Raw genomic sequence first — 15,678 nt, forward strand, 5'->3', positions numbered from 1 at the left:
CTGTTTCTTGCAATGTTGAGCGATCTTATTGCGATGCAATCCACCTGGCTGTGCTGTTGGCTTGGAAGCCTCAACTTGCCTGCTTCTCAGGCAAAGAAGAAGTGACTAATGCTTTTGCAATCTCCTGTGATTCAGCACATTCACAACATCCTGGCAGTTAATGTGAACCCCCCCCCCTCCCCGGCTTTAAGTAGCCCAAATGGATGTTGTGAATTGAGAGGTGATGAACAGATTATGGCCATATTCTCCTGCTGATCATAATAGTAAAAGTTGAGGACACTGAGCAAGAAGTATAGGCAGGTGTTCCCTAAATCTGTGCCACCCATCCCACCCCCAGAAAGAGCAGCACATCAGAGCAGATCTCCCCACACCACATTGCTCATATCAAGGAAGGCGCCTTAGCAGTAGTTGCTTGCTTAACTGTATGTTTATGTTTGACAAACAATCAATTATAGCTAAGCTGCAATTCAACATTTTCCATGACATTCACGATGTATGAGTAAAAGAAAAGCCGTGCTAGATCAGAACAAAGGTTCATCTGAGGAGGGTCCTGTTTCCCACAATGGCCAAGCAGATGTCTCTGAGATGCCCACAAGCAGGGCACAAAGTCTCCAGCCATTGGTTCTGGTCACTCTCCAGCAAATCATATTCACATACAAGCTGCCTCTGAATCTGAGGGTTTCATGCAGCCGTCATGACATGAGGTTCAACCCACTGGATAGATTCCAATCCTTATTTTAATTTGTTTGAAGGGTGGCAACATGGGAGGGGGGGATATTTGGGTCACTTTTTCAGAGAGGGTTGGGATTCAGGAATGCTGGAAGCTGCATTTTAACAATAACTGGAGCACCGCAGATTTCCCATCATTGCGCTAAGTCATCACATAGCATCAAAACCGGGTTTGGGAAGGAAAGGGAATGGCAGCCTCATTTAGGAAAAATTCACACAAATGCTGGTGAATTTTCACGAGGACGTTAAAAAATGCAAACTGATGAGGAAATCTGAAGAACTGAACTTCATATAGGAAAAAAATAGAAACTGGGAGAAACCAAGCATACAGTTGTACCTTGGAAGTTGAACGGAATCCATTCTGGAAGTCCTTTCGACTTCCAAAACGTTCAGAAGCACAATTGGACGTTCGGCTTCCAAAAATAGTTTGCAAACTGGAACACTCACTTTTGGGTCTGTGGCGTTCGGGAGCCAAAACATTCAAGAACTAAGCTGTTCGAAAAACAAGGCACAACGGTATTAATCAGGATTCAATCTCAATTTATTGTCCCTCATTCAAGGAGGCCGGCAAATACTTTCAAATAGGGGTGGGGAATAGGAATTAGATACTGCCACATCCACAAATGAATCATCACAGTCCTGAATCAATTGATTAGACCAAAGTATTTCCTGATTTTGGGGGTTGTGGCAGTGAGACAGCTCCACTGAACCCAAGTCAATTCAATTGAAGCCTTTGGGTATTTTACCTTATTTCCTTTCTTCACCTATTCATTTTTAAGCTGTGTAGGCCGTCACACCTCATGACCTCACATGCAGGTTTTTCACAATGTGCCCATGTGATACACCCATGCTGGTGAGCTCTGTTCACACAATCCTTTTTGACATGACAAAATGTACTGTGCCCACAGTGTGCGTTGAATTAGCAATGAGTCATTCGCCTGGCCATGTCATCACGAGGAGAGCTTGTGAATCGCCACCCCACAGTGAGAATGCTGAAAGTGCTTCAGAGTGAGGGCATGCTGACCCACAATCTATATTTGCATCAGACCTGGCTCCTGCTGAGTTTGCAAGATTTACTGTAGCACAAAGGACCAAGGAGTAGGTGAGGGAGAGGTGAGGTATCCAAAACAAGGTAAAGCACTTTACCTACACACACACACACACACACACCCTTCTCAAAAGTGATGCTGCTGTTTAAGCTTAAAGATAATAATTGTTGGGGGGGGGTTAACAAAAATTGTTTGCATTGCACTATGAGTGGGGGTTGTTGGTGTTTTCTTATCTTACTAAGTCTAGTTTATTCTTCAGCAGAGCAGCTTGTACAATTCTGAAGGGTGAAAAAATATATGCTGTGGACCATGCGAATGAATTCTGAATTGAACAGTGAATTGAACCGAAATTGAATTAGTTCCTTTTGGGTGGCAGAAATCTGGAACTGGAACCAATTCCATTTTTGGAGGGTGTGAACAGGAATGAATTACTTTTTAAAAAAATAACTTTTCAAGTACTACTTAGGACACATGTGTATGTACTGATATTTCATAATGACTTGCAACCAAACCAAGGAGTCCAGTCCTTGAAAGTCACAGCTAGATTGAGAGCAAGTACCAGCTGACAAGGACTCATATGACTGGCTTGTTCTCATGGCTGTGAGCCTTGAAATGGTACAAAAATACTGTGAAATGAACCCACATAAAAGAAGCTCGCAGACTGCTCTCATAATGTGCAAAGCAGGGATGGGGAATCTGTGGCTCTCCAGATTGCTTTGGACTCCCAACACCCATTGGTCTCAGCCAGCATAGCCAATAGTCAGAGATTATGGGAGCTGTAGTGTGACGTTTGGAGGGCCACAGGATCCCCATCCCTGGTGTAAAGAATACCTGTGCATAGGGAGCCCCCATGGGAGAAATTTAATACAAGCATACGGGCATATGATTGTGTCAGTCCTCTCAGCCAAACTCAGAACATTTTAATACATGAAGCTTAAATCACTTCTGAGCATCTTCAATGCTATTATGTGGACGCCTAATTCCCGTTATTGAGGAAAAGAGGATATTTGTATGCTAATGGGCACCCTGGCCAATGGTTGCAAACCACTTGAGGCAACAGCAACTTTAAGCTTCTTTGGACTCTGAAATCCTTTTGCAGATCTTCAATATTCCAGACTCTGAGGTTATCACCAACAATGTGAAAAGTGCCACAGGAACGTTAATGACTCTGTTGGGCCAGGAGCCCTGTTTTACATCTCATTTGGAAAATTGCATTCTAAAATTCCAAGGGATAAACAAATATATGTGGTAAAAGTAAATGAGATGTTTGCATCCCCCCCCCTGGTTTTTATGGTCTCTAGATTTATTTATCCATGCGATTTGTTACCTTGAAAATGTTCAATCTCAAACGTCATACTTGCTGTTTAAAAAAGTCACGGGGAGAGAATACTTTTCCACAGACGAGTATGAAGTTAGCAACCATAATATGAGGGCGGAGGGAACTCAAAGGGGTTCTTGCTAAGAGTCTTGTAGTGCTTTATGACAACTATGACTAGAACATTGAAGTAGGGATTAGAGGAGTCTGATGGGCTGACTCTACACTTATGATTTTAGCAGCTATGCAATAACTGCTTCCATCCCCCAGCAGGCTACAGAGCAGCTATGAGAAATCACAGGATCACTGTGAGCAACACAGTCTCCACACAGAAGGAAAAATGAGAAATATGATACCCTGTTTCTGCTCTTGGAAAGTTTGGAGGACGACTCTTTTTTCCATTTGGTTGTCTGCAGACATACGCCCATCCCCCTTCTGGAATCATAGGAATGTGCCTTACACCAGTCCAGGCTATTTGTCTATCTAGTATTGTCTGTTTGACTGGTCTTGGCTCTTTGGAGTCCCAGGAAAACATCTCTCATAGCATTTGCTACCTGATCCTGTTAACTGAAGATTGTCAGGGATTGAACCTGAGAACTCCTACATACAAATGTGTGCTCTACCATTGAACCTCCCCTTTTCTGGGGACTCCACCTTCCAGGAGGTCATCACTGTGGGCTTCCAAAGCTTCTGGGGGGATCATTAATGTTATATGCCACATATGGGTAGACATCTTGTGCATCAAAATGGCTTAAGAACATAACCAGACCATTGGTCCACCTAGCTCAAAATGGTTTGCCATGACTGGCAGCAGTTCATCAGGATTTCAGACATGGGAAATTCCTAGCCAGACTTCCGGAAATGATGGAGACTGAGCCTGGGACATTCTGTAGCAAAGCAAATGCTCTACCATTGACCTACGGACTTACCCCCAAAGGACAGGATGATGGGATGAAATAGTAGAATACTGCTTGTGTGATGTAGCCTATAATGCCAGAGAAGCCTTTCATACATTAAGTGGAGCCTGTCATGTTTCAGCAAGCCCAGGGTTTAGTCTGGTTTTATTCCTCTATGGCTGGAGTCCCAAATCTCCTACTAATATTGTTTTAAGTGCATCCTTAAGGGCAGGGGCTCAGGGCGGCTAACATCAATAAAGTTACAATAAAACGTAAAAGAAAGAAAAACAATTGATTAAAATGCAGATTAAAACACAATTTAGATTTTTATTTTTATTTTTTTTAAAAAAATGCAGCCTCATTTTAAAATGGCCCAAATCAAAACCCAAAGGCCAGGCGGAACAGCTCCGTCTTGCAGGCCCTGCGGAAGGATGTCAAATCCCGCAGGGCCCTAGTCTCCTGTGAGAGAGCGTTCCAACAAGTCGGGGCCAATACTGAAAAGGCCCTGGCCCTAGCTGAGGCCAATCTAGCCACCTTATGGCTTGGGATGTCCAAAATATTGTTATTTGTGGACCTTAAGGTCCTCTGCGGGGCATACCAGGAGAGGCGGTCCCGTAGGTACGAGGGTCCCAAGCCGCATAGGGCTTTAAAGGCCAAAACCAGCACCTTAAATCTGATCCTGTACTCCACTGGGAGCCAGTGCAGCTGGTAAAGCACTGGATGAATGTTAGCATTTCCAACTATGTATTTTCCTCATATGACAAATGTGGAGTTAGGGAAAGCATTTGTGAGTCGAGGACCCGCCCCCAGCTTGAGGAAATCAAGACACAAGGACACAATGTATTTATGTTAATGGGCGAAAAAGGCCACAACTTTATTGGTTACAACAGCACGTGAGTGGTATTGGCTTAGGCAATGGATCAAACAAGCTATACATGACTCCACCCCGCTCGGCGGGGAGTCATTCAAGGGTTAACAACCAGAAGGTGGAGCCTGTTGATGCAAATACAACTGAAAGCTCCCCTGATGCTACCGAGGTCGTGACATGGCCCTCGCCACCAGCAGGGCGTTGGACAGGATCCACGACCGCCGGATTCCTTTAACGGAATGCCCAAAAGATGGAGGGGTAGGCGATGGCCCAAACTTTGCCTTCCGATACACCACACATACCGCGGCTGCTTAAGTGCAGCTAACCCCCCCCCCCGAGCCAGCCCTATTGGCTGGCTGCAGGGGGCGTGCGACGCGGCAGCTGGAACAGCTAAGGCAAGGGGCTGGAACGCCCCCTTGCTGGCACGGGAGCCGGCTTCCGCTCACAACTCCTCAGGAAGGAGGAGAGGGTTTGCAAGAAAGAATCAATGGGTGGAAGATAGATGATGAACCTATTGATTCTCTGCAAATATTACCCCCTCAGTCATTTTTGCTAGAAGTAAGCAAAGTTCAGTGGGAAATACGGAGCAGCCAAGATTCTCCCCTTTAGCTTCAGGTTCCTATTGTATCTGCAGTGCTGTGTCACTGAGGGACTAATGCCAGATACTGAGCAGAGGTTGATTTTGGGCATTACGACTAGTTCCACCGCACTGGGTGCCGAGCCTAGAAGGCACAGCAGGACATAGCAACTATGAAGCAGTGAATTGAGCAGAGCAGAGAGTGAGAGGTGGGGGCACCAATTTTTGGCCTCACAACAAGGTGTCGCTGACATTTGAAAGACCAAAGTCTGCCTCTACACTGAGGGAGGAAAGATCCTTCCCATCTCACTTCTTCCAGACCAAGTAAGTGGGTGGGAATGAGAGAAGGAAAGAAGGTTTGGTTTTGGAGGGCGACTGGAGGTTGAGACAATGGAAGATTTAAACATATCTCTGTTCTATGTTAAAATCTAAGCTAGAGAAGAATTGGAAGGGGTCATAATGCTCACTGTGTATTTGAGGGCAACACTACAAGTACCCAGAATAAGTCTCTCCAAGCTATGAAATATGAGTCTCCATGATTACTTCCTTCTCTCTGCCACAATTCACATTTTGTTTCCTTTGCATTGAAATGAATGGTGTGGAATAACATACAGTAATGATTTGCTTTACTTACTTACTTACTTACTTACTTACTTACTTACTTACTTACTTACTTACATGTTATACCTCCCTTTATCCAAGGATCACAGAGCAGATTACAGTATAAAAACACAAAATAAATAACCTAATAATAAACAAAACAATAATTCCCCAGAGCAGACAATTGAGACAACTAATGTAGTTTTTCTTGGAAGCTGAACTGCAATGGAAATGAAACTGCATGCATTAGATAAGGGGTGGAACAAGAATCAATGCATTTTTACATCCCTAGCCATAGCATTCAGTTTGTAGCTTGGGAAACATGGTCAAAGAAGTAATGCAGAACTGAAAAGAAGATGCTTGATCTGGCTTGAGTATCTTTTGATTACAAATGGGAGGAGATATTTTGCCCAAGATTTACAGCTGGAGTTCCAGCATAGAGGACTGCATTGTAGCAGAATATTACATTATTTTGAGGGTCTTTCACAGGAACGGTAAACCTTTGCTGATATGGTTACCCTCATCATATCATTATTGATTCCATCTTAGGTCTCAACTGTGATGTGAAGATGCTTGTTTATTCATATTATTCATATTTATTCTTTAACTATGTATTCATTCTGCCCATCTCCCCATTTTAAAAGCATCTACCATAAGTGCATAAGTTTCAGGTTGTAGAGTTCACAGCAATTGCTGGCTTCTGTTTGCAATTGTGTCACTCATTGTTATGTGATCTTTGATAAGAGACTCTCTCTTTTTGTACCTCAGTCTATCCAGTCTGTGAAATGGAGATGTAAGCTTCTGCCCCCCACCTTTTCTTCCTCCCGCCAATCATTTTTATGAGAGACTCAATGTATGATTTAATACATGGCAATAGCAAAGTATTTATAATGCTAATTAAGTCACGCCTAGCATTGCACTCTCTCGCTGGAGCCAGAAACTCAACAGCACATGGTGTTTGCACAGTATTTCATCTGTTTAACTAATTACCTGTAGAAGACACCATAGAATCAACTGATCTCTTCAATGACCAATGTGTAAATGGAGTGCATATAAGTGCACAATTCATCTTATGCTCCTAATCATAAATTGTTATGAGTTCGTGGGGAGGAGGGGTAGGCTGTATGCTGAGACCCTTCTAATTCTTAGAATAGCCAAGCTATCGTCCTGGTGAGATAACGGGTCATTAAGGAAACAAAGGTAGTAGCTTTGTGCCAGAAGACAAAGGGGTCCCTCCCTCGGTTGTCTGGTAGTTAAAAAGACAAAAGTGAGAGTTGAGATAGCTGGAAGCAAAGCTGCATGCTGGGAAGCCAGAGAGAGAGCCATGCCTTATTTCTGTTTAACTCCAAGTCTGCTGTTATGGGGAAAGCAAAACCCTCTTGGGGTGTTAATGCTGCAAGCCTCTCCGTTGAAGGTTCAGGTTGTATATATGTGTAAATAAACCATAAAGAAGCCACAGCCTCCACTTTCCCTCATTCCAAAGGAAACACAAACCCTAGGCAAGCGCCTGGAAACCCTAGAATCCTTCACCGCTCAGAGATTGGGGTGGCATGCAACAATATAACACATGCTCGCACTCTGAGATATAATACATGATGCCTGCATTCTTCCTAGAAATACAAGGAAGTATTTGTGCAAGCTAACTAGATTCCTCGAAAAATGCCAGATACATAGTTTCCCACCATTCTTCTACTCTGGTTCTCCCCACCCCCTTTGTCCCTTATTAATTTGTGCAGCAGCTAATTATGATCCCTGCAGGCTAAATAACTGTGCAGTTAAAGATATACTAGATGAGTGGGTATGGTACTGCAATAAGAGAGGCTTTTTTCTGTTTGCTTATTACATGTATTGTTTTAGGTAATTAACATCCACTTTGTAGTGGCAACAGAGACGCCTTGCTGTCTGTACAGCTTCTTGGCTCGCAGCCTTTAAAATGCTGCTGGTACACTCCTTGCAAAACCATGTTATATAATTCCCCAGGTTGAAAGGAATTGTGCCCATCGAGGTTCAACTGGAGTGTGTGCGCGCTGGCATGTTTACATGTGTTTATATGTACACACGCATAGACCCACACATTTTAGAATATTTTTACTTCAAGTTTACACCATGTTCCTAGAGTCCTGCAGGCTATGTATGGTATTCAAGCACATTCCCTGCTACCACACCTACCTGCAGAGCAAACGTTGTGAATCCCAGGCAGGTGCCACAGACCACACACAAAACAGAGGGCAATGTTGTCATTAAGAAGCCCTGCTTCTTATCAGAGAACTTTAGAAGCACAGGATCCCAGTAGAACTCTTAGTCCAACTCCCCATATCTGAATGTGGGATATATTATATTTACCATATTACCATATCCTAGTACCTTTGCTGAAGTTCATGACATGGCTAAGGGCATGGTCCTTAGTGAGTTCTGAGACGTGCCTTAACTGTGAACAACCTCTGAGCTCTTCTCCAGCTTAAATTTTAATTAAACCCTATGGTATGTAGGAGAGACGGAGATCTTCCTGTCCCCATTTTCTCCTTCTTTTTCTTATCTCAGATTCCCAACAGCACCTGGAATATTATGAGGGTAGCATTCTGGGTTCCTGTAGCTCATGGTTCCTAAAATTGGTATGGACATCAAAGGCAAGAGAAGAATACATTTGCTAGAACTCCTGGATTCTGGGATGTTACAATAACAGTATTTCAGACAAGAGAAAGAGAAGCCATGATATCCCAGTGTCAAGCGTGGAGTATAGTATCCTCTCCTCCCCCAGTAGCCTCTGAGGCAAGAAGAACAAACAGTTTGTATTGTATGGCTCCCCCCCCCCCCGGCATCTGGTTGCAAGACAAAAAAATCCATGTCTCCACACATAGGAGACGTTGGCTACTCTGAGTCCCGCCTCTTCCATCGCCCACAACATGGTGGAAACCTACAGGAAGTCACAGGAGTCACATCCTTCCGCATACTCTGTTCTTGAATGCAGAGGGACCGGTGAGCCCTTGGACTAGGAGGGTCACCCAGACCCTCCAGGGAGGTCTCTGCTGTCTGCTGTCTAACTTCTCCCTCCTCCTCCTCCACTACCTCATAATTAAGCATTTCCTCATTCAGCTCTACACCATCCCTGTCTCCCTCTCCTCCTGAAACTGCTGAAGATGGAGGAGGGGAAACTTCCCACGTCCCCTCCTCTTCTGAGAGGAGCCGATCACACTGAGGGCACATTTCCTATTCCTCCTGTTCAGTGCAGGAGGCCACACCCAGTGGCCTCAGCAGATGGAAGATCATGGAGAAAGAAGGGTAGAGAGATCCCTCTTCCACCACCGTCATCAGTGTCCAGTATGGGAGTTGGGATCATAGGAGGGTAGCCTGGGAGTTCAAAGGAAGGCAGCAAGTGTGGGTGAATTTAGAACACTTCCCCAGCCTCCTTTACTTTCTTTTTCAATTGCCCGTCTCATTCCAAATGAGGGAAGTCCACAAAGCACTACTAAGGAAGTCCTCACTAGTTGCCACCATACTGGATACCAGTATTTGTTGGGTAAGGTTCTCAAATGTGTAGTGTACATCTGCAGGATACACACAGAGCCCATGCATGACAATGTCATGCCTTCTTTCTTTAATGACTACGTCCTATACTTCTAATTTGTCATCCGTACATGGGCGTACCCAGGATCAAAACTAGGGGGGGCAAGGGGAGGGGCCAAGGCACGGAAGGGGAGGGGCCACAAAGTGGGCGGGAACGGCGAACTCGCGCTCCGCCGGGCTGTGCCCCTCCCTAGAAGCAGGGCTGGTGGGCGGAGGCGGAGCCCAGCCCAGTGGAGCGTGAGTTCAGCGTTCCCGCCCGCCGCGCCGCGCTCTCTGGTTCCCCGCCGCGCTTGGCCTTGCCAGAGGGCGCGACGGGGAGCTGGAGGGAGGGCGCAGCACGGCGGGCGGGAACGGCGAACTCGCGCTCCGCCAGGCTATGCCCCTCCCTAGAAGCAGGGCTGGTGGGCGGGGGCGGAGCCCAGCCCAGCGGAGCGCGAGTTCAGCGTTCCCGCCCGCCGCGCCGCACTCTCTGGTTCCCCGCCACGCTTGGCCTTGCCAGAGGGCGCAACGGGGAGCTGGAGGGAGGGCGCAGCGCGGCGGGCGGGAACGGCGAACTTGCGCTCCGCCGGGCTGTGCCCCTCCCTAGAAGCAGGGCTGCTGGGCGGAGGCGGAGCCCAGCCCAGCGGAGCGCGAGTTCGAGGTTCCCGCCCACCGCGCCGCACTCCCTGGTTCCCCGCCGCGCTTGGCCTTGCCTGAGAGCGCGCCGGGGAGCTGGAGGGAGGGTGCGGCGCGGCGCGGCGGGAATGGCGAACTCGCGCTCCGCCGGGCTGTGCTCCACCTCTGCCCACCAGCCCTGCTTCTAGAGTAGGGCAGCTGCCCTAACTTGCCCCGTGGTGGGTACGCCCTTGCATCCGTATAGGGGTGTGTATGAAGGAGATTGCTAATTAAGCCACAAGAACACAGACGTTTCCTTCTTTTAGCCCAATGCAACAACCTTGTTCAGATAATTTACAAAAGCAGGAATTGGGAGCATAGGAACCTTGCCATGTGGATGAGAGATCCAAAAAACTGAAGCATGTTGAACTGGGTGCAAATTAGAACATTTGGCACCAGTTTCCACTTTAGTTTGGCCTTGAGAAATAAGCTCGTGCCTAGCTCTTGACACTGCATTCCTATAACTCTTTCTTTAATTGGACCCATCAATTTGCCACCTCAGCCTACATGAGAAATGAAGGAGGAAATGAATGTCCCCTTCGCTGCTAGTATTAGATCAGGAACTCATCTGCTATCTGAGAGTAAATGCAGTTGTAAATCATCTTGCAGTGTCTTTGGTTTGCCGCCAGCATAAATCTAAACATAAGAAAACTGAACAAAAGCAATGCAAGTATGATAGAAACATAAAGCAGGGAATAGAGACCACGTGCCTATGTCCAAATTCTCCCATGATCCCATATAGAAAAACCGGGACAACCATCTTCTTGGGCTCTGCACAAGTCATATGACGCATGCAAGATCGCGGGCATCTTTTGCCCTTTCAAAGCTAAGATTATTGTGTTTCGAAGCCTCATTTGGGTCAATTTGGTTCCCATCCATGATTTCAATGTCTCTTATCACCTTGGTCAAAACTTTGCATCTCAAATGAATATCCACATCAAGTTTGGTTTGGGTTTTTCTTAAAATGGCCACCACCACCAGGGCTGGATTTAAGTTTGATGAGGCCCTAAGCTACTGAAGGTAATGGGGCCCTTTATATGTCCAGCTGTCCTTTGTCAACAACAAATTGTCACTCTTTTTTGTGCTGAATATATGCTCTATGCAGGGCCCATTACTTACATCACAGGACCCTGCACAACACAAAACACTGTTGCTGTATGTAGGTTTTATTTTATTTGTTTTTATATCTTATATTTTGGAAATGTACATCCAGGTGTTTTTTTTTTCCTTTGCTTTTTTTGCGGGGGGCCTATAGCTTGTTTAGGTTATACGTAAATCCGGCACTACCGCAACACACTGGTCAATCCTGTGTAAACTGGCCATTAGGAATAATGTCCTCATTGTATCTTTTTCTAACCAGTACTGATCCTACCATTTGTCAGACTATCTCAGGCAGCAGATTGCAGGGGGTTGGACTAGATGACCCTCATGGTCCCTTCCAACCCTACAATTATATAATCCTATGATTCTTCCACACTCCCAGTACCATTAAAAGGCAGCAAGTTGCCAATTATTTGGAGCATCATTATATTTGATTTTATGTCACCATGGGGAATGCCATTTCACGTCTGGGCACCCAAACATCTCGGTCTGTCTCCGAATTTAACAGAGGTATTCCCTGTTTTCAGCAAATATTTCCTGCTTCAGCATACCACAGCTCAATGGATGGAGCATCTCTTTCATTCCTTCTCCCTGTGCCACTCCACAGAACTTCATAAAATACAAATATATCCTCATTGCCCCTTGTTTCTGCAATGGAATGTTGGCAGTCTTCACAAAGGCTGAGTAATTTGACTGCGAGGTTTTTTAAAACTGGAAATGGCAGATCCGAGGGTGAGAAGCAGTACAGAAGGGTCACATCAGCACAGCATTGCTCTGACAAAACCATAGCAAAAAGCTTTGTGCTGAAGATGGGGTGTAGTAATTGCTCCAGAAAGTGTGGCAGAAACTTCTTGTACATTCTAGGAATGGCACTAGCCAAGGAAAGCCACAAAATGATACAGGTTTTTCAGCTTTTAAGAACTATGAGAAGATTAAAGCACCCGACAACTTTACGGAACTAAAAGTTGTATTGGATTTGGAACATGGTCATTTCAAAGAATGCTGAATAGTCTCAATGGCAACCTTATAAAAGGATCAGACATGTGTTCAGTGGGCTGGCGGACCCTTGTAATCTATTGCTGTTGTAGAAACTGCACAATCATCACAGACCATGCAATATGCACACTTGCAAATCAGTCAGGCATGATAATAATAATAATAATAATAATAATAATAATAATAATAATAATAATTTATTTATACCCCACCCACTCTGGGCAGCTCCCAATCAAATATTAAAAACACAATACAGCATTAAACAATAAAAAAAACTTCCCTAAACAGGGCTGCCTGTAGGATAGTTGCTTATTTCTTTGACATCTGGTGGGAGGGCGTTCCACAGGGCGTTCCACTACCAAGAAGGCCCTCTGCCTGGTTCCCTGTAACCTCACTTCTCGCAGTGAGGGAACCGCCAGAAGGCCCTCGGCGCTGGATCTCAGTGTCTGGGCTGAACGATGGGGGTGAAGACGCTCCTTCAGGTATACAGGATCGAGGCCGCCTTTGTTTTCCTTCCTTCCTTCCTTCCTTCCTTCCTTCCTTCCTTCCTTCCTTCCTTCCTTCCTTCCTTCCTTCCTTCCTTCTGCCTGCTTCATCTCACTAACAACACATCTGATAAAGTACGGAAAGTGTTCGGATGACAGCATGTGAAGCTGTCAAGTGGACGTATCCAAAAACCAGGACAACACGGAACAGAAAGGTGAAAGATTAGTAGCAGAGAGGATATCTGGGCCTCAGATTTGTGGGGCCAGGTTTGCTCAACTTGTGACCGATCAATCTGAGCAGCCCCCACCCTCACTCACTAGGTATGTAAGGTAAAGGGGAGGCAGGTGGCGTTGTGGTCTAAACCACTGAGCCTCTTGGGCTTGCCGATCAGAAGGTCATTCGTTCAAATCTGTGTGGCGGGATGAGCTCTCCTTGCTCTGCTCTAGCTCCTGCCAACCTATCTCGAAAGCATACCAGTGCAAGTCATGGTGTCCCATTGCACCAGAAGTGGTTTAGTCGTGCTGGCTACATGACCCAGAAAGCTGGCTGTGGACAAATGCTGGCTCCCTTGGCTGCAACCACATAGTTGCCTTTGACTGGACTGTCCAGGGGGGATTTACCCAGTGGCAGAGCTTCAAGCTCCGGCACAGGGGGGCGGAGAGCAGGCGAGGCGGGGCTGGCGTGTGTCCTGGGGGCATGGCGCGTCGCCTGCGGGGGCGTGCTGCCCAGCATCGGGGGGGGGGGGCAGCCGCAATGGCACCCCACTGAGATCGTGCTGCTGGGAGCGGTGAGCTCCCCCCGCACTCCTCTTCCTCCGCCAGTGCATTTACCTTTACCTTAATGGCTACATTTGCACTGTAAACCATGGTTTAGCGCTATGTGCATGAGCAGAAGGGAGCTGCCACAAACTTTAGACTCAGGCACTCCCTTCCCTTCTCCTCTTCTCCTTCTCTGCAGCCAATGATACTTCAGCAAAATGAAGTTTCACTTTCTAAACCTGGCTTGTTATTCCATACCAACCAGAGACATGCAGTAATGGTTAATTTCTAAACAGGCCATCTTCAAACCATAAGTTGTGAAGTTGGCTTATCTAAACTAACCAGAATTTGTTTTAAACTACACATTCTGGTTCAAATGCAAAACTAGAAGCCAGGTTTGGTGGAAAGTGAATCTAAACTCTGCCAAGGTCCTTTTCTAAGTGGTAGGGAAGGAATAGGGGAAAGGCGGAAAACCTTTCCTTGGGCTCACTCCATCTTGTGCATGTGGTGCTCATTCACGATTTAGCATTACATGTGGTCCATAGGAACCTGCTTTTTCTGTCTACCTGGAACTCTTTAAATAAGGGGGTTGCGAAGCACCAGGCAGGGCAAAAACTTGGTTGTAAGTTGATTTGGGTTGCATTGGGCAAGATAAAGTGACTAACAAATTTAATCAATCAATCAATTAATTCTTAAAATAATAATTGATGAACTGCTGTTGGTTTGCAAGGTCACAACCCGAGATGGGCAGTGAACATATTTGACAAGTTAGACTGGGTTGTAACACCAAATGGCTTTAAAACAGAGTGTTGTAAGCTTTCAAGTCGGATATTGATCAGTATAAACTTTTATTTGTGGCAAGGTAACCTTTTTAAAAAATCATTTCTTTATTAAGCATGCCCCCTTCTGTCCTTTAAGAACTCAGCATGATCTCCCACCCAGACAACATAATTCTATTTACCTCTACTCAGACGCATCTGTCCCTTTCAGTTTCTATCAGTTTCTCATTCCCATTGGAATTTCTGTTTGCCACATTTCTGAATCAGTTTTTTTAAATAAAAAAAATATTCATGGAAAATCATAATATTATATTAATATATCCTCTAATAAAACACATTTAAAAATAGATTGCTTTCATTAAAATATACATTTTTATGCATTGGCTGGAGATTATTGTTTTGGGCAGTGTGAATTAGGTAAGCTGCATTAAAACCGAACAATTTCTCCCCTACCCATGCTCAGAAAGCAATCCCATTTACTTACTCTCAAATCGTAGGACTACAGCCAAAAAATACCCAGCATGGCTCTTGACTTCGTGCCTGATTGGCCAATGCTTTTATGATTTCCTCACATTTACAAGCCTCAAATTGATGAACAAATTATAGTAAAAATCATCCTCATCTGTTTTCATGCTTTTAGGCCAAAATAACAATGTAAAGCATTCAGTAAAATGGGGAAAAAAGACTTTCATTTACTTTCACTAGCTTTCAACTTTCAATTCGTTTCATGTGTTTCCATTTCTTTTCTTCTTCTTTTTAATCCTACAGAGTATTTATTTTCAGGACTACAATGGATAGACTAAATTTATTTCCTTGATGAAAATTATTGTCAGGATTTAGAAAACCTTTCACTCCGTTTATGAACCTCCTTGTGGCTTTGGCCCGTTTCCTGGAAGCACTGCAATGAGAACCATGCACCACCTAGGAGAGGGTGGTGGGTATGATTTAAAACATCTTTCCAGGGGGGGAAAGAGTAACAGAATGAGGAACAGGAACCTTTGGCCAGCCACATTGCTGCTGCTGCTGCTTACGGGGAATTAGAGGCGGTGGGGAGATGGGCATGGTGCAAACACACCCCCAGGAGTGTTTGATTGGTTCTGTCCGCGTGTTTGCACTGTGCTGGCCTACCGCTTTATCCCTCCACCACTGCAAGCAGCAGTGAGGCAAAGGGGTGGTTATCTGCTACTATCACATGCATCAAAAGATGGAAAAGCAGAAGCATAACTGTGTTTCTTCCTCTTCTTCTGACTAGTGGCAGGAGTACATGACTTCCAAACCAGGGGTGGGAATGTGCTGGACACAGAGT

General features: G+C 45.4%; 2 long non-coding RNA genes across 8 annotated transcripts in view; one reads left to right on the forward strand and one right to left on the reverse strand.

Moving 5' to 3' along the window:
• The window catches only part of LOC148686849 (uncharacterized), a 65,073-nt gene that overhangs the window by 32,688 nt on the left and 16,707 nt on the right, over window positions 1-15,678 (reverse strand). The window contains exons 4-5 of one of the 7 annotated variants that reach the window (XR_015948118.1): window positions 14,555-14,630; window positions 12,531-13,002 (exon numbers count right to left, since the gene is read on the reverse strand). The exons of the other annotated variants lie outside the window; for them this stretch is intronic. This is a non-coding gene — a long non-coding RNA (uncharacterized LOC148686849). Of the gene's footprint in view, window positions 1-12,530; window positions 13,003-14,554; window positions 14,631-15,678 lie in introns of those variants that run through there. 7 annotated transcript variants of the gene reach the window in all.
• Window positions 5,622-15,678, forward strand: part of LOC148686851 (uncharacterized) — a 68,648-nt gene continuing 58,591 nt past the window's right edge. The window contains exon 1 of the long non-coding RNA XR_015948123.1: window positions 5,622-5,758. This is a non-coding gene — a long non-coding RNA (uncharacterized LOC148686851). The remainder of the gene's footprint in view (window positions 5,759-15,678) is intronic.

Source organism: Zootoca vivipara, chromosome 2, assembly GCF_965207765.1.
Source record: "Zootoca vivipara chromosome 2, rZooViv2.hap1.1, whole genome shotgun sequence".
In the NCBI taxonomy this organism is placed as follows: Eukaryota; Metazoa; Chordata; class Lepidosauria; order Squamata; family Lacertidae; genus Zootoca; species Zootoca vivipara.